This window comes from Bufo gargarizans, chromosome 5 (assembly GCF_014858855.1).
Source record: "Bufo gargarizans isolate SCDJY-AF-19 chromosome 5, ASM1485885v1, whole genome shotgun sequence".
In the NCBI taxonomy this organism is placed as follows: Eukaryota; Metazoa; Chordata; class Amphibia; order Anura; family Bufonidae; genus Bufo; species Bufo gargarizans.
Genome location: NC_058084.1, coordinates 419,742,993 through 419,767,539, shown reverse-complemented (window position 1 = coordinate 419,767,539; position 24,547 = coordinate 419,742,993).

The following is a 24,547-nucleotide window of genomic DNA, read 5'->3' as shown; positions in this document are numbered from 1 at the left end:
AATGGTAGGCAGTCGGCAGGATTGGATGCAACATAAGGGTTTTTATTGGAAAAAACAACAAAAATTGTTCCAACAGGATGGCTTGGCTTCAGCCTGCAATGACCGGACACTCTAGGGGTGGTGTGCAGGAGCGTACTAGTGATTAGTGTTGAGCGTCATGTCCCATATTTGAATTCGCGAAATTTCGCGAATATTCGAAAGAATATTCGTAAAATATTCGCGAATATTCGAATTCGTTATTATTTCGCATATGCGATAATTCGAATTTTCGCATCGCATAATACATATTATGCGATGCAAAATTCGCATGTGCGCTAATGAAATCGCCTTACGAAGATTCGCAACTCAATTCAATCACTAATGTATGAATGCAAAGCCCTTTGCCTCTGTTCTGGGACAAGTGTAGATATTCGCATGTGCGCTAATAAAATCGCCTTACGAAGATTTGCGCCTCAATCACTTTCTAGGCAATGTGAGTAAGATCTGAGCTTTTGGACTTTTGAGAATCAATTGAGATACAGTGGGGGGTGATGACAGTAGTTGACAGAGTACAGATCAATGTAATCTGTAAGGTGGAAACTAAAATAAAAAATATGAATATTCGTAAATCGAATTTTACGAAGTTCGAAATATTCGCGAATATGGTGCTATACTATATGAATGCACAGGCCTTTGCCTCTCTGTTCTTTGGACAAGTGTAGATATTTGCATGTGCGTTAATAAAATCGCCTTACGAAGATTCGCAACTCAATTCACTAATGTATGAATGCAAAGCCCTTTGCCTCTGTTCTGGGACAAGTGCCGATATTCGCCTGTGCGCTAATATAATCGCCTTACAAAGATTCGCGCCTCAATCACTTTCTAGGCAATGTGAGTAAGATCTGAGCTTTTGGACTTTTGGGAATCAATCGAGATACAGTGGGGGGTGATGAGAGTAGTTGACAGACTACAGATCAATGTAATCTTTAAGGTGGAAACTAAAATAAAAAATACGAATATTCGTAAATCGAATTTTACGAAGTTCGAAATATTCGCAAATATGGTGCTATACTATATGAATGCACAGGCCTTTGCCTCTCTGTTCTGGGGACAAGTGTAGATATTCGCATGTGCGTTAATAAAATCGCCTTACGAAGATTCGCAGCTCAATTCAATCACTAATGTATATGAATGCAAAGCCCTTTGCCTCTGTTCTGGGACAAGTGCCGATATTCGCCTGTGCGCTAATAAAATCGCCTTACGAAGATTCGCAACTCAATTCACTAATGTATGAATGCAAAGCCCTTTGCCTCTGTTCTGGGACAAGTGCCGATATTCGCATGTGCGCTAATAAAATCGCCTCAATCACTTTCTAGGCAATGTGAGTAAGATCTGAGCTTTTGGACCTTTGGGAAACAATCAATTATATGTGTACTGTAATTTTGTGAAAAAAAACGAATATTCGTTTTTACGAATATATAGCACTATATTCGAAATATTCGCGAAATCGCGAAAAAAATTAGCTTTTCGAATATTCGCGCTCAACACTACTAGTGATAAAGTGCCGAGGATAGTAGTACTCGCGGTTTAGTTGTCCCTTGGGGCAGGCCTGCAGTGGATGGGAAGACAGCACAAAATCATCAGGGGCACTCTCGGTTGCAGGGAACACCAGCCAGATGTTGGTTGAGGTGCCCTTGATGGTAATTGGTGTTAGGTGCTTTTGCGGCTGGGCCCCTGGTTTGTGACGCCAGCACTGTTAGGTGCAAATGTAGAGATGAAGTGAAATGAAAGCGGCAGTAGTTGAACCAAACAGGAACTTTACTTGTCGGTTGTAGTCTTGCAGTGAATAGCATTTGTTAGCAGCACTTTGTATTGCAGAAAATTGGCAAAGATGATAAAGCTACAAATTCCCATTAGCTCTGTGAGGTGCTGTATGAAGGTTCCAGCTCAACCTACTTATGCAGGAGTGGTGAAGATACTCTACTTGGTTCCTGGTCTTGCTCAGGCTTTCTATCCTTGCAATAATATGAATATTGAACACAACTTTGTACTTAGTTGTCAAGTGGTGTCCAGGCACCGGAAGCTTCTCCTGGTCACTTGGTGCTGTGGAGTCCTTAAGCTGGGAATGCTCTAACCTCCACAAGTTCCAGTAGATTAACTCCTGGGACAAAACCCAGGAGGACAGAGACAGAGTCTGTCTCCTAGACTCCTCTCCTCCCTCCTTTCTCCCCATACTCTCTACTCACTCTAACTTCCTGTGGCTGGCCTATTTAAATGATGTAATAGAGATCTCTAGTGTTGGCAAAGTTCAAAGTTCAGCATTATATTATATATTATTTTTCAAGTTAATCCAGTACATTCAAGTGCATAAAAGAGGTGGCATATAAATACACATTATCAAAATATGATGTTCTCTTTTCTTTGCTTGACATGACTGGGCATAGTGTGGGGTTTTGCTCTGGTAGACTAGGCTAGCAAACACAGTATAGAGGCAATCACAAAGTTTTTAACTTAAACATTTTGGTGTTTATTCACACATAAGGAAAAACAAAATGACCATTCACAGTCTTGGAGTTTGTTCACACCATGCAATGTCCATAGAACAAAACCTTCACCCTCCCAAAAGAACCCCCCTGCAGAGAGGGACGGCAAAGCCATCCAAAACACATCCGCCAACAGACAGTCCAGCATATAGCAGTGGGAGTCAATATGTCAGGCTGCAGCCATTTCTGCAACAGGTGTAGCAGGTCATAATATTGTGGTCTGGCGGGTTCAGCCGAGTTAAATTCCCACTGGTGCCCCCGCTGACCCCGAACCAAAACATTCACCCCCAGTCTCGCCAGGATCTCGCCTTTCACGGTCGGGTAGTAGGCCTCTTGATCATTGGGGAGATCAAAAAACACTTGCTGGGGTCCAGACGCCAGGAACAGAGCGACGACCTTAGCCCACTGGTCTCGGGGTAACTTCTCCCTCATGGCCAGCTTTTCGAACATCGTCAGATAGGTCTCGACGTCAGCCGAGGGTGGACATCTTAGGGATCGCCGCACGGACAGCTTTCCCCGGGTATAGTGGCTGTTCTGGGACGCTCCGGCCCCTTGCAACGCCATTGCATGTTGTAATAGCAGCTGGTTAGTTTCCTGCTGCTGCTTGTTAGCTTCCCGCTGCTGCAAGTTAGCCTCCACGAGGGCTTTCACGACTGCCTCCATTTTATCCGGGGACATGGGTCGTAACCTTGCCGGCTTAATATAGGACATGCACTTGTGCCCGGGAAAAACAAAAACACTTTTCAGCCTTCAGGCCTGCCTCACTGCTTTTGCCCTCATCCGACACCAATTGTGGGGTTTTGCTTTGGTAGACAGGCTAGCGGACGCAGTATAGGGGAAATCACAAAGTTTTTAACTTAAACATTTCGGTTTATTCATACATAACGAAAAACAAAATGACCATTCACAGTCTTGGTGTTTGTTCACACCATGCAATGTCCATAGAACCAAAATCTTCACCTTGTTAGCAGTTTTTCACCCGCAGTCCAAAGCAGGCTTTAGGGGCCTGTTTTCCGGCATGCAGCTCTCAGCCCTTTAGCACGGCACAAATTCACAGGTCCCAAAACACAGAGACTCCCCAGCTTCTCTGTCAGATGGAGGATAAACCACACCCAGCTAAGACTGCTGGCTGGGTTTTATATCAATGACGGCCCCTTGCACCTCCCTACATACCTCCCCCCTTTGTTCAACCCTGAGGGGGTGAACAACCGCCAGACAGTGTACCCGGGACAGGGCATCTGCATTTCCCTGTAACCTGCCTGCCCTATGTTCCACGGAAAATTTAAAGTTTTGTAACAACAAGAACCACCTGGTGACCCAAGCATTCCTCTCTTTGGCCTGGCTCATCCACTTGGGAGGGGATAGTGGTCGGTCACCAGACAGAACTTTCTCCCCAACAGGTAATAGCGGAGAGACTCGAGTGCCCATTTGATGGCCAGGCACTCTCTCTCTCTCTCCACTATACTGTACCTATTCTCGGCTGGGGTAAGCTTTCGGCTCAGGAAAACAACAGGATGTTCCTCCTCATTGATGTCCTGGGAGAGTACAGCTCCAAGACCTACTTCAGAGGCATCGGTCTGTACTACAAACTCCCTCTTGAAGTCAGGCGTCACCAATACCGGGGACCCACACAGGGCATACTTCAAAGCGGAGAAAGCCTTTACCGCCTGCTCTTTCCACTGAACCGTCACTGACTTGCGTCCCTTCAAAAGGCCTGTCAATGGTGCAGTGACTGTAGCACAATTGGGGACAAGCCTCATATAGTACCCCACCATACCCAAGAATGACTTTACTTGCCAAGTAGTGACAAGTCGGGGCCAATTCCTAATTGCCTCAATTTTGTTCACCTGAGGTTTGATAATTCCACGCTCAAATACATACCCCAGGTACTTGGTCTCTTCTAATCCTATCGTGCACTTTTTTGGGTTAGCGGTTAAGCCAGCCTTTTTAAGGGAGTCCACTACAGCCTATATGGTCCAGCATAGCAGTGGGAGTCAATATGTCAGGCTGCAGCCATTTCTGCCACCAGTGTAGCAGGTCAAAATATTGTGGTCTGGCGGGTTCAGCCAAGTTAAATTTCCACTGGTACACCCACTGAGCCCAGACAAAAACATTCACCCCCAGTCTCGCCAGGATCTCCCTTTTCATGGTCGGGTAGTCCGCCGCTTGATCATCGGGGGAGATCAGGTCAGGTGTCCCAAACCCAGCCGGTCTTTCTGGGGCCCGGGGTTGCTCAGCAACAGGCTCCAGAATGGCTCTCTGGTAACTCCAGTTTCCACCTTTTGGCTGTGGATAGGGGTAAGGCGGCAGCTCCTCACTCCGAGGATCTTCTCGTGGATCGCCAGACATACTTGCTACCAACATCCCGCGGGCAGGAATATATCTAGCAAGTATTTCCACTGTTTACAGAGACTTCTCCTTTCTTTAAGTCCGCCCCCTAGGTACACTGGCATCAGGGGGGCGGTGCTAATGCATGTAATCCTTGTTAAGGAAATGCTGGCGCAGCAGAAATTCTTCTCCCGCACTTTCAAGGGGCAGTGTTCAATTTTCCTGCTACTAGATGGGGTGTCACTACTTCTTCCACAGTGATGGCGCAGCACAAATTAATAAAGAAGCTTCAGGCGGCCATTTTAGATGCATAGAAAAGTCCATTCACTGACAGCAATCAGTTGTGCTGACACAAACATATGTGAAATTCAACAGTATTCCCGTGCAACTCTTAAGTGATTTAAGCAATTCTGCAGCTTAATAAAGACGTTTCTATTCCAGCACATATAAAGTCTCTCAACTAGGCAATGGATATGGTCAATACATGGTGTACAGTTAATTTAAAGGCACAGAGGCGTTTTTAATTATCCTGTGCGTGATGCCAATTCAGATGCAACAACTGGACCACCTAGGGGTGGTGTGCGTGAGCGTACTAGTGATAAGGTACCGAGAATAGTAGTACTCACGGTTAAGTTGTCCCTTGGGGACGGCATGCAGTGGATGGGAAGACAGCACAAAATCAATATGGGTACTCGGTTGCAGGGAACACCAGCCAGATGGAAGTTGAGGTGCCCTTGATGGTAATTAATGTTAGGTGCTTTTGCGGCTGGGCCCCTGGTTTGTGACGCCAGCACCGTTAAGGGCAAATGTGGAGATGAAGTGAAATGATAAGAGAGGCAGTAGTTGAACCAAACAGGAACTTTACTTGTCGGTTGTAGTCTTGCAGTGAATAGCATTTGTTAGCAGCACTTTGTATTGCAGAAAATTGGCAAAGATGATAAAGCTGCAAATTCACATTAGCTCTGTGAGGTGCTGTATGTAGGTTCCAGCTCAACTTACTTATGCAGGAGTGGTGAAGATACTCTACTTGGTTCCTGGTCTTGCTCAGGCTTTCTATCCTTGCAATAATATGAATATTGAACACAACTTTGTACTTAGTTGTCAGGTGGTGTCCAGGCACCGGAAGCTTCTCCTGGTCACTTGGTGCTGTGGAGTCCTTAAGCTGGGAATGCTCTAACCTCCACAAGTTCCAGTAGATTAACTCCTGGGGCAAAGCCCAGGAGGACAGAGACAGAGTCTGTCTCCTAGACTCCTCTCCTCCCTCCTTCTTCTCTCTCCCCATACTCTCTACTCACTCTAACTTCCTGTGGCTGGCCTATTTAAATGATGTAATAGAGATCTCTAGTGTTTGCAAAGTATAGTGTGTCTGAACAGCCTGAAATAGGAATTTAGCAGCATATGATATAGGCACAGTGGCGCACCTACAGGGGGGGTCCAGCGGGTCTGGACCCCCCCTAGAACAACCAGCCCAAATTTTTTTTTTTCATCCTCCAGGGCCGCACCACAGGCGGCGCGGCCCTGGATGTAAATTGCGGGCATTTGCGGCGGCGGTGGTGGGGGGCCGTAGGAGATGAGCGCTTCCATTGTGGAAGCGTTCATCTCCATATCTAATGCATCTATATCGCTGTCCTTAGGACAGCGATATAGATGCCTGTGCTGCGGCAGAGCAGGGGAGGGAGAGGTGTGTCCCTCCCCTGTTCTTCTGATAGGCCGCAGGCACTAATGCCTGCAGCCTATCAGAGGCCGGCTCTAGCAGCGCGATGACGTCATCATCGCGCTGCCTGAGCCGGGCAGCACACAGCAGGGACACAGACCGGAAGAGGCTGCTGGAGGTAAGTATCAGTGTATTTTTTGTTGTTGTTTTTTTGGAGGGGGGGAGCTGGCACTATGGGGGCACCAAAGGGGAGCTGGCACTATGGGGGCACCAAAGGGGAGCTGGCACTATGGGGGCACCAAAGGGGAGCTGGCACTATGGGGGCACCAAAGGGGAGCTGGCACTATGGGGGCACTAAAGGGAAGAACGGCACTATGGGGGCACCAAAGGGGAGCTGGCACTATGGTGGCACTAAAGGAGAGCTGGCACTATGGGGGCACTAAAGGGGAGAACGGCACTATAGGGGCACTAAAGGGGAGCTGGCACTATGGGGGCACTAAAGGGGAGCTGGCACTATGGGGGCACTAAAGGGGAGAACGGCACTATGGGGGCACTAAAGGGGAGCTGGCACTATGGGGGCACTAAAGGGGAGAACGGCACTATGGGGGCACTAAAGGGGAGCTGGCACTATGGGGGCACTAAAGGGGAGAACAGCACTATGGGGGCACTAAAGGGGAGCTGGCACTATGGGGGCACAAAAGGGGAGAACGGCACTATGGGGGCACTGAAGGGGAGCTGGCACTAAAGGGGAGAACGGCACTATGGGGGCACTAAAGGGGAGCTGGCACTATGGGGGCACTAAAGGGGAGCTGGCACTATGGGGGCACTAAAGGGGAGAACGGCACTATGGGGGCACTAAAGGGGAGAAAGGCACTATGGGGGCACTAAAGGGGAGCTGGCACTATGGGGGCACTAAAGGGGAGAACGGCACTATGTGGGGACTAAAGGGGAGAAAGGCACTATGGGGGCACTAAAGGGGAGCTGGCACTATGGGGGCACTAAAGGGGAGAACGGCACTATGGGGGCAGGGGCACTAAAGGGGAGCTGGCACTATGGGGGCACTAAAGGGGAGAACGGCACTATGGGGGCACTAAAGGGGAGAACGGCACTATGGGGGCACTAAAGGGGAGAACGGCACTATGGGGGCACTAAAGGGGAGAACGGCACTATGGGGGCACTAAAGGGGAGCTGGCACTATGGGGGCACTAAAGGGGAGAACGGCACTATGGGGGCACTAAAGGGGAGAACGGCACTATGGAGCATCTGGTGGTACTTTTTTTTTGGGTGGCACTTCTTACTGGCACATTATGGGGGAGAGGAGCACTATGGGGCATCTGGTGGCACTATAGGGGCATTATTTGGGGGCACTAAGGGGAAGTGGAGGCTCTAAAGGGGCCTTTATTCTTATTGGCACATTATGGGGGCATTATGGCATCTGGTGGCACTAAGGGGGCATTTTTTACTGGCACATTATGGTAGGCACTATGGGGGAGAGGAGCACTATTGGGGCATATGGTGGCACTTAGAAGGGGCATTTTTTACTGGCATATTATGGGGGACACTATGGGGAAGGGGGAGAGGAGCACTATGAGGGCATTTACTGGGGCACTATATAGGGGTATTTTATACTGGCATACATTATGGGGACATTAGCTCAACAGCGGGCACTAAGCGGGGGTATTTCATGTACTGTCATATTGTAGGGAGAATTATTAGTACTAGGAGGTATTATGCGGAGCTTTGCTAATACTGGGGGGCTATGAGGAACATGATTACTAGTATGGGCACTATAGGGGCATTATTACTACTAAGTGTGCTCTGGCAGAGAATTATTTCTATTTTGGGGAGCCCTGTTACTTTGGGGGCACCCTGCCACGTTTCAGCTTAGCACAATAATTTTTGGGGGACATTATCTTTATACTATTAGTGTCTGGGCGCAGTTATTTTTTTAGAGCACTGTGTGCCAATAATTGTTGAAGGGGGCACTATCTGTGTGGTAGTAGTATTTCCAGGGGGACTGTTTCTGCAGTATAGTATTGGGGGCACAGCGGGCACAGTATTGGGGGTGGCAGGAAAGGGTGCTCAGAAGATGTGAAGATGATGGAAATGTGGGAAACTAATGTCTGTTTGTTAATCTCTGCAGAGACGGGAGATGGCTGAAAAATCATCATGGCGGTCTGGTCTGAATGGAGAAGATGAGGAAAGAGAACGTCTACAACAAAGGTGACATCACTGGATGTAAGAGGTATGAGGCGCTATGTAGGAGAGGAGATGCTCCGGGTCCTCCCCCTGCCATTTGCAGAAGGAGGATTCAGAGCTGGGTGAGGACGGCCAAAGGGGGCAGCAGTCCACGGGCGGGTGGCAGATGGTGGGGGGGGCCCACAGGCCTTGAGCAGGGTCTGGGGAGGGAGGAGAGCGGAGGAGCTTTCTGGCTGTAGTCTGCTGTTTATTGTATAATGTGAAGCAGGCAGTGCAGCCAGGACAGACCCTCCCCCTCTCTCCATATGGTGTGTAGAGACAGGCCGCAACTATGTCAGCTGTACAGTGTTTGTTGGGAGTGGCCTATTATATGTAGGAGGGGCTTTTAATAATGGGCGGGGCCAAAAAATTATTGATTTCCTGCTGAGCTTTTAGGATCACTAAGTAAAAGAATCAGCGCAACACACTACACACCCTCCCTGCAGTTTTAAATATAAAGGGGGCTTTGAAAAATTTAATTAGCACAGCACACTACACATCCCACATTTTTTTGCCTTTCGGACCCCCCCTAGACAAAATTCCTGGGTGCTCCCCTGCACCAGAGGACCAGGTAGCAGGTATATTAGACGCTGTTATCAAAACAGCGTCTAATATATCTGTTAGGGGTTAAAAAAAAAATCGCATCTCCAGCCTGCCAGCGAACGATCGCCGCTGGCAGGCTGGAGATCCACTCGCTTACCTTCCGATCCTGTGAACGCCTGTGTGCCCGGATGCATCCAGGAGGAATCAATCGACTGCCTCCCGGACGCAGTCGTTTTTGGCATATACTGTATATAATATATAATACCGGCAGTGGCATACAGAGATGGTAGGGGAGGGTGAGAATTATTACATGTATATACAGGACACTAATTACGAGATCTCTACCTGTATCTGGTGAATAGTCGTTCCGTGATGTAGTGCTATCCTGTTGTTCCAGGAAGCGCTGTCTAGATCTGATGGGACGCTTCTTGCTCTAACTCTCACCTAGCACGCTGCCCTGGCCGGTAGCTAGCGCATACGTGGAGGAGCCTGCAGGGATGAGTTCAGGAGCGTCTTCGTGTGACGTCACAACTTCGCTCTGGGTGCCTCCAAGGGACAAATTTCCATCCAATGTGTTTCAGAACCTACGGGTTCCTACGTCACGTATACTATAGGGGTGCAGAGCAGATACCGGAGTCAGGGGGAGTCACATCATATACTATAGGGGTGCAGAGCAGATACCGGAGTCAGGGGGAGTCACATCATATACTATAGGGGTGCAGAGCAGATACCGGAGTCAGGGGGAGTCACATCATATACTATAGGGGTGCAGAGCAGATACTGCAGTCGTCACATGATATTCTATAGGGATGCAGAGCAGATACTGGGGTCTGGAGGTGTCACAGTCACATCATATACTGTAGGGGTGCAGAGGCTCTGCACCCCTACAGTATATGATACCTCCAGATGCCATTATCTGCTCTGCACCCCTAAGGACACCTCCAGACCCCAGTATCTGCTCCTGCACCCCTAAAGACACCAGTATCTGCTCCTGCACCCTTACAGTATATAATGTGACACCTCCAGTATCTTCTCTGCACCCCTATAGACACCTCCAGACAGTATCTGCTCCTCCTGCACCCTTACATTATATGATGTGAATCATGTGAACATGTGACACATCCAGTATCTGCCCTGCCTGCACCCCTGGAGACACCTCCAGACTCCAGTATCTGCCCTGCCTGCACCCCTGGAGACACCTCCAGACTCCAGTATCTGCCCTGCAGGAGGTGTCACCGTGTCAGACAGCACTATACTCATCATAAACTAAGGTGCAGAGAGAGGCGAGAGCAGATACTGGAGTGGGGTCTGAAGTCTAGCCATGGCCCACGAATGATCCACCACCTAGCTGAATCGCTCTTAATGAATATGAATTGAATCTTACGGCGGAACGGCGCGAAATCGTGAGGGCGGACGCAGTGCCTTGCTGCTGCATCTGCACTGACTGGAAGATGGCGCCGGTAACAGCGCTTCCGGCGGTTAGAAGGAGGAGGCGGGGAGGAGCCAGGAGCCAGCAAGCAGCAGGAGAAATCCGGTAGGCGGTGCCAGGCTGAGCTGAGAGCCTGGGGGAGGGGAAATGAGTATAATGCTGCCGGGATGGAAAGCAGGCTAAGCAGCAAAATGTATAAGAAAAAATTAAAAATAAAATAAAATGGACATATAGGGGGGGGGGGGGGGGGGTACAGACCCGCTGGACCCACCCCCCTGTAGGTGCGCCACTGGGTACTGTTCCACCTATAGTGACCTGACAGGAGAAGAGACACTGAATCAGGTGCAATCCCTTGGCAACATATTTTGGATCTCTGGGGACATGAAAATCAGAACCCGGATAGAAGGTAACTGGACTGGTGAATGTGCTCTGGCAAAGGCCATTATGCCCTTGCACATCCTAGGAGAGAAGCCCCCTATGCAGAAAACAAACAAAGGAAAAGGGAAGTTTCCCCAGGAGGGAGTTTTTGATCCACATATACAGTTGCAAGAAAAAGTATGTGAACCCTTTGGAATGATATGGATTTCTGCACAAATTGGTCATAAAATGTGATCTGATCTTCATCTAAGTCACAACAATAGACAATCACAGTCTGCTTAACTAATAACACACAAAGAATTAAATGTTACCATGTTTTTTTTTAACACTCCATGTAAACATTCACAGTGCAGGTGAAAAAAGTATGTGAACCCCTAGACTAATGACATCTCCAAGAGCTAATTGGAATGAGGTGTCAGCCAACTGGAGTCCAATCAATGAGATGAGATTGGAGGTGTTGGTTACAGCTGCCCTGCCCTATAAAAAACACACACCAGTTCTGGGTTTGCTTTTCACAAGAAGCATTGCCTGATGTGAATGATGCCTCGCACAAAAGAGCTCTCAGAAGACCTACGATTAAGAATTGTTGACTTGCATAAAGCTGGAAAGGGTTATAAAAGTATCTCCAAAAGCCTTGCTGTTCATCAGTCCAGCACTGCTGCTTCTCTCCCTAGGAGTGGCCGTCCTGTAAAGATGACTGCAAAAGCACAGCGCAGACTGCTCAATGAGGTGAAGAAGAATCCTAGAGTGTCAGCTAAAGACTTACAAAAGTCTCTGGCATTTGCTAACATCCCTGTTCTTATCTACGATAAGTAAAACACTAAACAAGAATGGATTTCATGGGAGGATATCACAGAGGAAGCCACTGCTGTCCCAAAAAAACATTGCTGCACATTTACAGTTTGCACAAGAGCACCTGGATGTTCCAAAGCAGTACTGGCAAAATATTCTGTGGACAGATGAAACCATAGTTGAGTTGTTTGGAAGAAACACACAACACTATGTGTGGAGAAAAAGAGGCACAGCATACCAACATCAAAACCTCATCCCAAATGTGAAGTATGGTGGTGGGGGCATAATGGTTTGGGGCTGCTTTGCTGCGTCAGGGCCTGGACGGATTGCTATCATCAACGGAAAAATTAATTATCAAGTTTATCAAGACATTTTGTAGGAGAACTTAATGCCATATGTCCACCAGCTGAAGCTCAAAAGAAGATGGGTGTTGCAACAGGACAACGACCCAAAGCATAGAAGTAAATCAACAACAGAATGGCTTAAACAGAAGAAAATACGGCTTCTGGAGTGGCCCAGTCAGAGTCCAGACCTCAACCCGATTGAGATGCTGTGGCATGACCTCAAGAAAGCGATTCACACCAGACATCCCAAGAATATTGCTGAACTGAAACAGTTCTGTAAAGAGGAATGGTCAAGAATTACTCCTGACCGTTGTGTACGTCTGATCTGCAACGACAGGAAACGTTTGGTTGAAGTTATTGCTGCCAAAGGAGGTTCAACTAGTTAATAAATCCAAGGGTTCACATACATTTTCCACCTACACTGTGAATGTTTACATGGTGTGTTCAATAAAAACATGGTAACATTTAATTCAGTGTGTGTTATTAGTTTAAGCAGACTGTGATTGTCTATTGTTGTGACTTAGATGAAGATCAGATCACATTTTATGACCAATTTGTGCAGAAATCCACATAATTCCAAAGGGTTCACATACTTTTTCTTGCAACTGTATACACTCACCTAAAGAATTATTAGGAACACCATACTAATACGGTGTTGGACCCCCTTTCGCCTTCAGAACTGCCTTAATTCTACGTGGCATTGATTCAACAAGGTGCTGATAGCATTCTTTAGAAATGTTGGCCCATATTGAAAGCATAGCATCTTGCAGTTGATGGAGATTTGAGGGATGCACATCCAGGGCACGAAGCTCCCGTTCCACCACATCCCAAAGATGCTCTATTGGGTTGAGATCTGGTGACTGTGGGGGCCATTTTAGTACAGTGAACTCATTGTCATGTTCAAGAAACCAATTTGAAATGATTTGAGTATTATGAAATGGTGCATTATCCACTGGAAGTAGCCATCAGAGGATGGGTACATGGTGGTCATGAAGGGATGGACATGGTCAGAAACAATGCTCAGGTAGCCCGGGGCATTTATACGATGGCCAATTGGCACTAAGGAGCCTAAAGTGTGCCCAGAAAATATCCCCCACACCATTACACCACCACCACCAGCCTGCACAGTGGTAACAAGGCATGATGGATACATGTTCTCATTCTGTTTACGCCAAATTCGGACTCTACCATTTGAATGTCTCAACAGAAATCCAGACTCATCAGACCAGGCAACATTTTTCCAGTCTTCAAAAGTCCAATTTTGGTGAGCTCGTGCAAATTGTAGCCTCTTTTTCCTAGTTGTAGTGGAGATAAGTGGTACCCGGTGGGGTCTTCTGCTGTTGTAGCCCACCTTTCTTTACCATTCTGACATTCAGTTTGGAGTTCAGGAGATTGTCTTGACCAGGACCACAACCCTACATGGATTGAATCAACTGCCATGTGATTGGTTGACTAGATAATTGCATTAATGAGAAATAGAACAGGTGTTTCTAATAATTATTTAGGTGAGTGTATATAGATACCATTGGAGTTCCGAGGGGGTACCAAATGAATTTAAAGCGAGAGATCAGGTAAAGGCAGGATCTGAGTCCTTGATTCCTATAATTCCCATCAACAAAAATGTCGATTGGATAAAACTACATATACTACAACCAGCAGAGGTTCGTAAACTACACTAGGGATGCTCTGAAAGGCCTAGCGGAACAATTGGAAGCCACCTCACAGATGACATTTCAAAATAGACTAGCACTAGACATGGTTCTGGCAGAGAAAGGTGGGGTCTGCAAGATGCTCCCTGATGCTGGTGTATGCTGTACGTATATTCCTGACAATACTGGTCCAAATGGGAAGGTCACTCTAGCCATTTAAAAGTTGGAGGACTGGTCAATAGAACTAAAAAAGAACTCGGGGATTATTGACCCCTGGGACCAGTACTTTAGTTGGATGAATGGATAGCAGAAGATCCTTGCCCAAATAGGGATTATGGTTCTAATAATCCTGGTTATCCTAGCATTGGTAGTGTGTTGTGTCCTGCCTTGTATCCAGAAGATGATAGAGAAGACTGTTGAGGTAACCAGACCCACCTTCCTCCAATATGATGACACCGAAACAGGAAAACCCTACACTCCCTTACAGTCACTTCTAGTTAATTATCGAGTCATTCAGCCATGAGGGACATCTGACTTTTCTATGGGCAAAGACTGTAACAAGGGGGGTGATGGACAAGCCATCACTCGTCTAAAAGAGTTCCTAGGCACATATATATATATATATATGGACAGATGTGATAGGACAATTAATCTAGGGACAGTTAAATGGCTTTTTAAGGGGAGACTGTGAGGGACAGTAAGGGAATTATAAAATGCTCATTTCACTTGCCTATACACACTTGCTCTTCCTCTCCTCCCCGAGTGAAGCTTACAGAAACTAAGATGACTCCTCCATCTGGGACCCACCCTGTGCACACGAGATAAGGACCCTTGGAGAAGACGACCTTATATGGAACCAGCCAATCATGAACTGCCAAATGTACTATAGCACATTGCCTATGTAAACCTATGTTGTGTGTCCTATATAAGGCATCACCCTGCCCTATTAAAGGCAGAGAATCTTGAAAGTGCTCCAACTGAACAGTGTGTTCTTACGGCGCGCACGTACTCTATTAATTAGGCTTAACGGCAGATCACCACATTTAATCTGAGGTTGATCAGATCCAAATCAACACTGCCCCACATTATGTAATTTTCCCCCCACACTGCCTTACATTAATTTGCCCCCCACACTGCTCCACATTATGTTGTTTGCCCCCCACACTGCCCTCCATTATGTAATTTGCCCACCACTAAGTAATTTTGCCCCTACACAAGTTAATTTTGCCCCTAGACTTCCCTCCATTATGTAGTTTGCCCCCCCCCCATACTTGTGTCGCTGATCCTGTACAGTCTGTACTTGCTGGCTGCGCGATCATGAGTTCAGTTTAGTGTCTTCGGCGCGCAATCCTGTCCTGTGGCGCGTGATCCTGCGAGACCCACCTCTAAAGGTCACGGGTCTCGCGGGATTGCGCGCCGAAGTGACTGAACTCATGCCCCCTGCGCAGCCGGCAAGTACAGGATGAGATCAGCGACACAAGCACCAGGGGGCGGGTGCTAGTGTTGTTGGGAACTTGGGTCCGGCGGGTGACACCCCATCAGACTGATGTCACCCGGTGCGGCCCGCACCTGCCTCGCAACGCCACTGGCGGCCAGACTCCAGAGCGCCGGCCCTGCCACTAGCTACAATATATCTCTCTGCAAAATGCAAACAGACCTTCTAGATTTTTCATCATTCTTACCAGCAAATTAATTACGAATAATAAATATTTTCTTTGTTACTATGGAAGAAAGCTACCACATGACTCCTGCTTACCGTCCACTGTTCACTTTATTCTGCCATAATAACATACTTTGCTGGCAGATGAGGACTGGGAAAAAAAACTAAAAGTGGCCTGATGTTGTAGGTGGGTTTAAACTGACAGAAGACAGGCCAAAACAAGTAGGCGGGGAAAGCCGAAGTAGGCGGGCCTGCAATACTGTAGTTCAGCGCAGAATACCGCCCCAGCAGAACCAAGTACCACAGGACAGCACTAAATACTGACGCCCTCCCAACAATATTCAACTGTATCACCATCATGAGGACAGTAATACAGTTGAGTTCAGGAGGACAACTGCGGCCCTTGAGCATTAGATCATTATATACCTGGCCTGTGGCCATCAAGAGAACTTGAGTGGTCTCCTGGGCATTGACCCACCGGGAAATTTTCCTGTAGGGTCTATGGCCAATGCACCCCTGTTTGCTGGACACACCCTGTATGGACCTTTAGTACAAGCTGTTCACAGGTGACGCAACGGGAGCAGGTCACTGCTGCGGCCAGTGATTTCAGAGCAGCATGGAGATGAAGAGCTGGTTGTGGAGTGATAGAGACCGAACCCAGTGGTGGGGATCGGGTAAATCTGATCACTACTTCAGGTCACCACTCTGTCAGATATATTATAGTGTTGGACAACCCTTTTAATTAAATTTTTTTCCCCACTGTATCTAAGGCATCCAAAGGAACCCCAGTTACAAGGGTATTGTATGCAGACAGAGTTGATCAGCAGCTCTGCTATGCCTGAGACACCAGGAGGTCATGTGATCGCCAGTCAGGGACCTGACCTGATCCTGATAGACTGCAGGATGCCAAACATGTACGTCGCTTGCTCATAAGCGGGTTAATGTAGTGCTGTCTCCTTTGTTGTTTTTTTGTTATGCTATTTAAGCCCCATTCACACAGAGTTTTTTTCCAGCAGAATTTGTCATGGATTCTGTGCCAAAAAGCTGCTGTCAGCTGCTCTGAATCTGTCTCCCATTGTTTTCAATAGAAGGCAGTGCAGAACTTCACGTGGCCGCAGTTTATAGCTGTAACCGTGGTGACCCACACGTCATACCCTATATTGTACAGATTGTGTACTGGGTTCACATCACGTTTTTGCCCTACGATTTTCCATCCTGCAGAGTCCAGCAAATAAACGTATACATTAACCTATACATAACATTTTTCTTCAATGGAACACTATAGTGACGGATGCCACTGTATGGCATTCGTTAACGTACAGTATACGTTTTTTGTTTACATAAAAAATGTGATGTGAACCCAGCCTATAACCATCATAGTTATCTCATTTTTTTCTCTGAGTACTATTTTTGCATGTAACCACTGAGGCCAGTGAGTGGCTGCAGACGTCATATGCATTGGAACAAAACGCCATCACTTCTGGTCTGGCAGGGACCGTAAATGGCAGACATCGGAGCGGTGGTACTGGAACGATGGGACATGTAAGTGAGGCTGCTTCATTTTTCGCCGCCATGCCATGGATCTGGAAGGCGTGTGCTTGATTAGAATGTGGTGTTTTTTTTTACTTCCATTACAATTATTATTATTTTTTTTTAAGATATCCCTGGAGACTGCAATACAGAGGGCACATGCATCTTTCTTGCATTGTCCATTCCGCAGTAGTGTGTGTGAGCTTTGTGTCCCTGGATGGAGATCTAATCAAATACTCGGCAGGTGTTTAGGCTCTCCTCGCTACACTCCGCCCAGCATTGTCCCCTTGATTATGATTGACAGGGCGTATGTGCAGTATACCCCCTGATGCTGATGCATGCCTAATCAGTCCTGGGATCACACAATGCATTTACAAGACTTTATTTTAATGCAGGAGATTGGGACATTGGCCAATGCTGGAGCTGGGGGAGGGTGGAATGGGGCAGGGTGTAGTGCGGAGAGCCTGAGCACTTAGCAGGCTTAAGACTGCCCACCAGACACTTGCAAACTAATTTGCATATGTCATCAAACTTTATTTCCTCAACTCTGGAATAAGTTTCATAAGGAGAAAGGAGCTGATGCCATCCTATGGTGATACAAGATATGTTTTTTTTTTTTTTATCTAAAGATTGTATGATATATTCCATAGACCTCTTGTAGATTGTATGGCTACGGCAAATATATAATTCTGGCTTGTTATACAGGAAACATTTCTTGGAAAAACAATGATGAATTATTATGTTTCATACAATACAACCTTCCAGAATTAGAAGGTAGCACATGACAGGCTGACATCTGCAAGGGCAAACTGCAATCGCATGAAGGCAAAGATGAAGGACATGACATGATGACCACTGAAGATATGACCTCCTTTGCTGGGTCTTACTATGAACATCTGGAACCTGAAATTAGATTTCTTCATTTACAGCTAACCCTGTAAACCATGTCCCCTGCTGTCAGGCGTTCTTCAGGCATTGGTATATGTTGCATCTACATAATACAGATGACAATGTGGTAGAGCGTAGTACCGAGATCTATCTCTTTTTAATGGAGAGCAGTAATAACATTACAGCATCTAATAATGAAATTGCACAGAGGCAGCTGCATGTTGCTGCCGGGAAACAACCACAATTAGTTCCACTGCTTAATGTACTGCAAATTTATGGGCGCACACAGACAACTGCAAAAACCGTTCTGTGAAATGGAAGAACTCAAGTTCTTCATATGGTTAAAAGTAAATTTAGCTCATTCCAAAGTCAGTCATTTGCTGGATGCAATTCAGACACTAAATTGGTTTTAGAGCTTTTAATTAGTCTGCAGAAATTATGATATAAATATACAGTGCATTCGGAAAGTCTTTGGACCCTTTCATTTTTTTCACATTTTGTTATGTTGCAGACTTGTGCTAAAATCTTTTAAAAAATCTTTTTTTTCTCCCATCATTCGGCACTCAACAACCTTTAATGAGAGAGTAAAAACTGAATGTTAGAAATCTTTATTAATTTATTGTAAGGGAAAAACTAAAATCTTGCTTTGACATAAGTATACAGACCTTTTACTCAGGACTTAGTTGAACCTATTGAGCGTGAATAGAGTCTGATATGGGATTGCCGTTAGCAATGGATCACTTGCGGAGGAATTGCTCCACCGATAATAAACATGCTACAGTGTTTGGGGTTGAGCAATTCCTCCCATTTAGGCCACTTTATTCAGTGATTTTTCTTTACATGTATTGAATGTGCTAATGCTTGTCATTGGTAACATTCTGGTGCACCTGGTAGCCTGTGTCACATGGCCTGTTATAGGTGGGCCTCGCAGCTTTGTATACCATTGTATTAGGGATCTTACTATGGAGGTATGTAGGAGCTTGGCTGTGAGTCGGTCCTTAGCACCTATCAGATAGGTAGTTTAGTGGTAGGACCCACACCGCACTGAGATACCTTGACGGGGTGCGCAGGGCTCTGATATGTCTTCAAAACATATTTAAAAAAGTTGGCCAGACCTGCAAAGAAAATATTACTTCTCTGTATGGGATTAACTGATAATATTGTCCCAAGATTAAAATTTACCATTGATACACAGAATAGGTGATATGTGTCTGATCATTTTGGGTCTGATGGCTGGGGGCTTTACTCAGCATTCTTTCGACAGTTCCAAATGGAGTGGTGGCACACATACAGTGCCTTGAAAAAGTATTTATACCCCTTGAGCATTTCCACCCACAAATGTATTTTATTGGGATTTTATGTGCTTGACCACCAGGGATGTCCAACCTGCGGCCCTCCAGCTGTTGCAAAACTGTAAATCCCAGTATGCCTGGACAACCTACAACTATTAGGGCATGCTGGGAGTTGTAATTTTGCAACAGCTGTAGGGCTGCAGGTTAAGCATCCCTGTGATACACAAACACAAAGTAGCAAGTATGTGTGAAGTGAAAAGAAAATGATACATGGTTTTCAAAATTTTTAATAAATACAAATCTGAAAGTGTGGTGTTCATTAGTATTCAACCCCTGTACTCTGAAAACCCTAAATAAAATCCAGTGTGGCCAATTGCCTTCAGAAGTCACCTAAATTGTAAATAGAGTGCATCTGTGTGTCATTTATTCTCAGTATAACTACAGCTTTTCTGTGACAGCCTCAGAGGTTTGTTAGTGAACATTAGTGATCAAACAGCATCATAAAAAACAAAGAACACACCAGACAGGTCAGGGATAAAGTTGTGGAGAAGAATAAAACACGATTAGGTTATAAAAAAAAATATCCCACGCTCTTAACATCTCATGGAGCACCATTCAATACATCATCCGAAAATGGAAGGAGTATGGCACAACTACAAACCTACCAAGACATAGCCATCCACCTAAAGTGACAGCACAGGCAAGGAGAGCACTAATTAGAGAAGCAGCCAAGAGGCCCGAGGTCAATATGGAGGAGCTGCAGAGACAACTATTCCTCATGTACTCCACAAATCTGCCCTTTAGGGAAGAGTGGCAAGAAGAAAAACATTTTTGAAAGAAAGCCATATGAAGTCCCGTTTTCATTTTGGCACAAGCCAGGTAGCGGACGCAGTAAACATGTGTAAGAAGGTGCTGAAACTTACCCTGCACATCACACTGAATACCATCACCACCGTGAAACATGGTGGTGGCAGCATCAAGCTGTGGGGATGCTCTTCTTCAGAAATCTGGTCACAGTTGATGGGAAGATGAATGGAGCGAAATACAGGGTAAGGCCCCATGCACACGGCCGTTGTTCACAGCCGTGTGCGGGCCGTGGAACCGCGGACTGGATCCCTCCTGAGAGCAGGAGCGCACGGCGTCACTGGTTGCTATGACGCCGTGCGCTCCCTGCTGCCGGCACAGTACAGTAATACACTGGTATAGATCATACCAGTGTATTACTGTATTGCGGCGGCAGCAGGGAGCGCACGGCGTCATAGCAACCAGTGACGCCGTGCGCTCCTGCTCTCAGGAGGGATCCAGGCCGTGGTTGCACGGCCTGCACACGGCCGTGAACAACGGCCGTGTGCATGGGGCCTAATCCTGGAGGAAAACCTGGTCGAGGCTGCAAAAGACTTGAGACTGGGCAGGAGGCACACCTTCCATCAGGACAACGACCCCACATATACAGCCAGAGCTACAATGGAATGGTTTAAATCAAAGCATATTCGTGTGTTAAAATGGCCCAGTCAATAAAAATGCATGCCACACTTGCAGATTTTTTTATTAAAAATTTGGAAAACCATGTATCATTTTCTTTTCACTTCACACATACCTGCTACTTTGTGTTGGTCTAATACATAAAATGCCAATAAAACACATTTATGTTGTGGGTGTAATGTGAAAAAAAATGTGGAAAAGTTCAAGGGGTATGAGTACTTTTTCAAGGCACTGTATGTGACCATCGCTCATTCATTCGGGGGACTCATGGACCCTATGCTCATGATTGTTGGGGCCCCATCAATCGAACTCTGACTATTGCAACACTTGCCATCTATGTTCTGGATGGATGATAGCCTTAAATCTTGGACAACCCTTTAAAGTTGTTTTGCTCAACAGCAATGCAAAATATAGCCATAGGCAAATGAGTAATAGGACTCAGGGGAAATCATCAAATATAACCTTGTATGTGAGGCAGAGCTGTACATTAATCTCCTATGGAATCAACAAACTTGATCCCATTGTACAATTAGAAAAGTAATTCTTATGTCACCTCACCCAGGAAAGTAAATTATCTAAATGAAAAATGTGTTGATAAAAATAAAAAAATAAAAATCAATGCTTTGCCTTTAGTTTTTTTAAAAAGTTTTTTATAACATGCATAATATCTAGACACAGTAGGAGTTTTCTAAAGTTTGCCATTCTAAAAATGTTTATATTTTGTGTGCTGTGACAGAGAAATATAACATTTTGAATCATGGGCCCCCAAGACCAGACCCCTAAATCAGCCAAAATGAGACAAAAAAAACACATGGCATTTCCTTATCTATTTGCAATATTGGCTCTTCAGGCCCCTGCACACAATGGCCTACATTTACTAATGAGGGTACACCTTGTCATATATATATAAAGTGATCGGACAACTTTTACTACCGGGACTTCATATGCATCTTATGTGGACTCTCTCTAACCCACAAAGGACAATTCATCTAATATGCAAAAAGATGCACCAAACCCACAACCGTTTACTTATGAATATTATTTTAATCTTTATAGAAAACAATATGATGACTTACATCACATATCCAAGATGAGTCCATAAAGTACATAATATCCAATCAAAGCTGAGTCGTAAGAAAATTGGTCTGAACCAGACAGGCCACACAGTTCCAAATGAGAGACAGAGGGTGGTCAGAAGACAAGCCAAGGTCAGAAGCACCAAGGAATTGTAGTGTCCCACTAGGTAGGAGTGGGCACTACACAAGGGTCAACTGGGTCACGTGTTACTCCTACTCCTAAGGGACAGTGGCATTATATTTAACTATGCATTTTAATGTATTTTCTATGTGTTTTGATATGTATTGTTCCCCTGTGATATGTATAGCAGGCCTATTGGGGTGTAGTGTAGCACCCTAGACACTAGAGGGAGATAAGGAGCCCCTAGTATAAATGTTCAGGCCCAGACAGGGAGGAGTTAGTCTGTAGTCAGGAGTCTGTGGAGACAGAAGTAAGAAAGGCACCAGCCAGAGATATGCTGAGGGCCTCCTCCTTACATGCAGCTAGATAGTCCAGGCTTCTAGTTGCCACCAGGAGACTAGTGAAGAATCCTAGCCTGCCTAAAGTATTCTGAGTCCAGTTAGCTCAGAAGAATCAACCCCAGTAGAAGAGATGTGCCTCCTGGGAGAAACCTGCAGTACCCACAAGCCAAGCAGAGCCAGTGTATCCAGCTAAACTCAAGTAAGCTGAAGGGCAGAAGAATCAAATATAGAGCAAGGATAAATGCGGGAGGAAGAATATTTGCCAAGGATAAAAACCAGCATTTGGGCGTCCGGGCCATGGGATAGAAAACCAGACAGGAGTTCTAGGAACAGTGTACACTATTTCTGAGGAGAAGGTACAGCCTGGTCTGAGTGTATATTATTATTGCCCTCCGAGTATCTTGCCAAGATTATACCTGCCAGTATTGAAATAAGCCTGCTTGTGAAGCACTTGATATAAGGGACTGTATTACCATCTTATTGTACAAAGTTGGACTGTTCTTCAGTAAAGCAAAGTTTGGTTCACCATACCATCTGTGTACCTCACTTATTACAACTAGAAATCGGTGTGCCACCGTTACAGGCACTGGCGTCACGATTCTTAAAGGGACCTTGCCCCAGGCACATAAAACACCTGCAACATCCAGGGCACCTCATCCACCATCAGGCCTGGTCCCTATATACAGAGTGTGCCCCAGAGGACCCCTGTGCCAGCCTCTCCTTTACTGCTGCACGCCTGCCCAGGGTTTTCCTACAGAACTTTGAGTAACCCTCTCTTGCCCATAAACCGTGACCTCACAATCGCAATACCCTGCGGGTCTGGCGTGCTGCAGAATCAGTATGCAAATACAGGAAAAGGGAACAAGGAACCTGGCTAGTGAGCTAAACACTGTCTATCACTATCACTGGCAATGGTATATGGCCAGGAAGCAGATCACTAAAATAGATTTAATAGATTTAAATAGAGCGCCGAGTCTCTGGATCAGAACCTGGTCCATTGACTCAGCGCATCATTAGTCAGAAACACTAGCACATAGTAATAGAGCAGCTGAGCTAATCAGCCCGCTGCTAATCTCCCCCAGCTCACGCCCACTGTGGGGAGAAACAGAGCATTGCATTATAAGGATGTGGTCGCTTGGCTCAGCAGCGTGTCTCTACCGGCGCAACCGTTCCGAGGCTAAGGTACGTACCTCTGGAGCCCCAACAGTTTGTTACACAGGCATGATCATTTTTACACTCCATGGCCGTTGCAGAGTGAACTGAGCCTCTAGGAGTAATGGCAATGCATCCATTTCTCCTAGAGTCTCATTTGCATACATTAAACCTTAATTTTTCTCAGCATTACGGGCGTATATAAACATGGGACCAACAAACATGCCTTCAGGTGTCTTTACTGTTGAATTAAATTACTTTAGAGACACAGTGTGGGGATGTGCTGCAAAAATGAGGAACATCTCTAGAAGATACTCCAACCTCCACCCAGCATAAAAAGAGCCCTCCTATAGCCCGGACAGATAAATATCCAGGCTAATATCATTCAAAAGGACACCATCAGGCAAAGTTAGATAGTGATCATCACCTTCAGGTGTTTAGCAGGTACCTAAATCGATCCACAGCAGCAGCATCTCACTCACCAAGCTAAACATTCCTAGGCATAACTCCAGACCACAGTAATATCATATTGTTGAAAAGCGTAACCAACCAGTCTATATCAAACTTAATTAGGGCTATAAGTTTAGTCAAACAGATATGATATAAGTCATTTCTCTACAGTGTGAAAAACTAAGACCAAAGGTGGTGTAGGCAACCTACTGATAGCCACCAACTCGACCAAAACTTCACAAGAGCATGTCAATACCAGCGCCAGCACACAAGATTAACCGCTTACCCGCCAACCTCCGGTTGCCAGGGAGACAGTCTGATCTCCCACGTCAGGTATTCTAATGTCATAGCTCTCGTGAACCGGGTGTGTCCAGTGATCAGGCTGTGCATCACATGACTACAAAGTATGGGGTACTTAAACAGGCAATTTGCTGGTCACAGATTGCCTGTGAATGGTTCTATATACTGTACTTCACCAGCGCTTTGGATTGTTCTGACCTCCTGACCTTGGCTACTCTTTTTGACCTTGACTCTTGAATTCTCCTAGTTTGACCCTGGCTTGATTTTTGGACTTGCTTCTAACTGACATATTTGGGCCTGGACTTGACCGCTCGTGTATGACCTTGGTATTGTTTAGTGATCTGCTTTCTAATTTGACTTCATTGTTTTCTCTTGGTT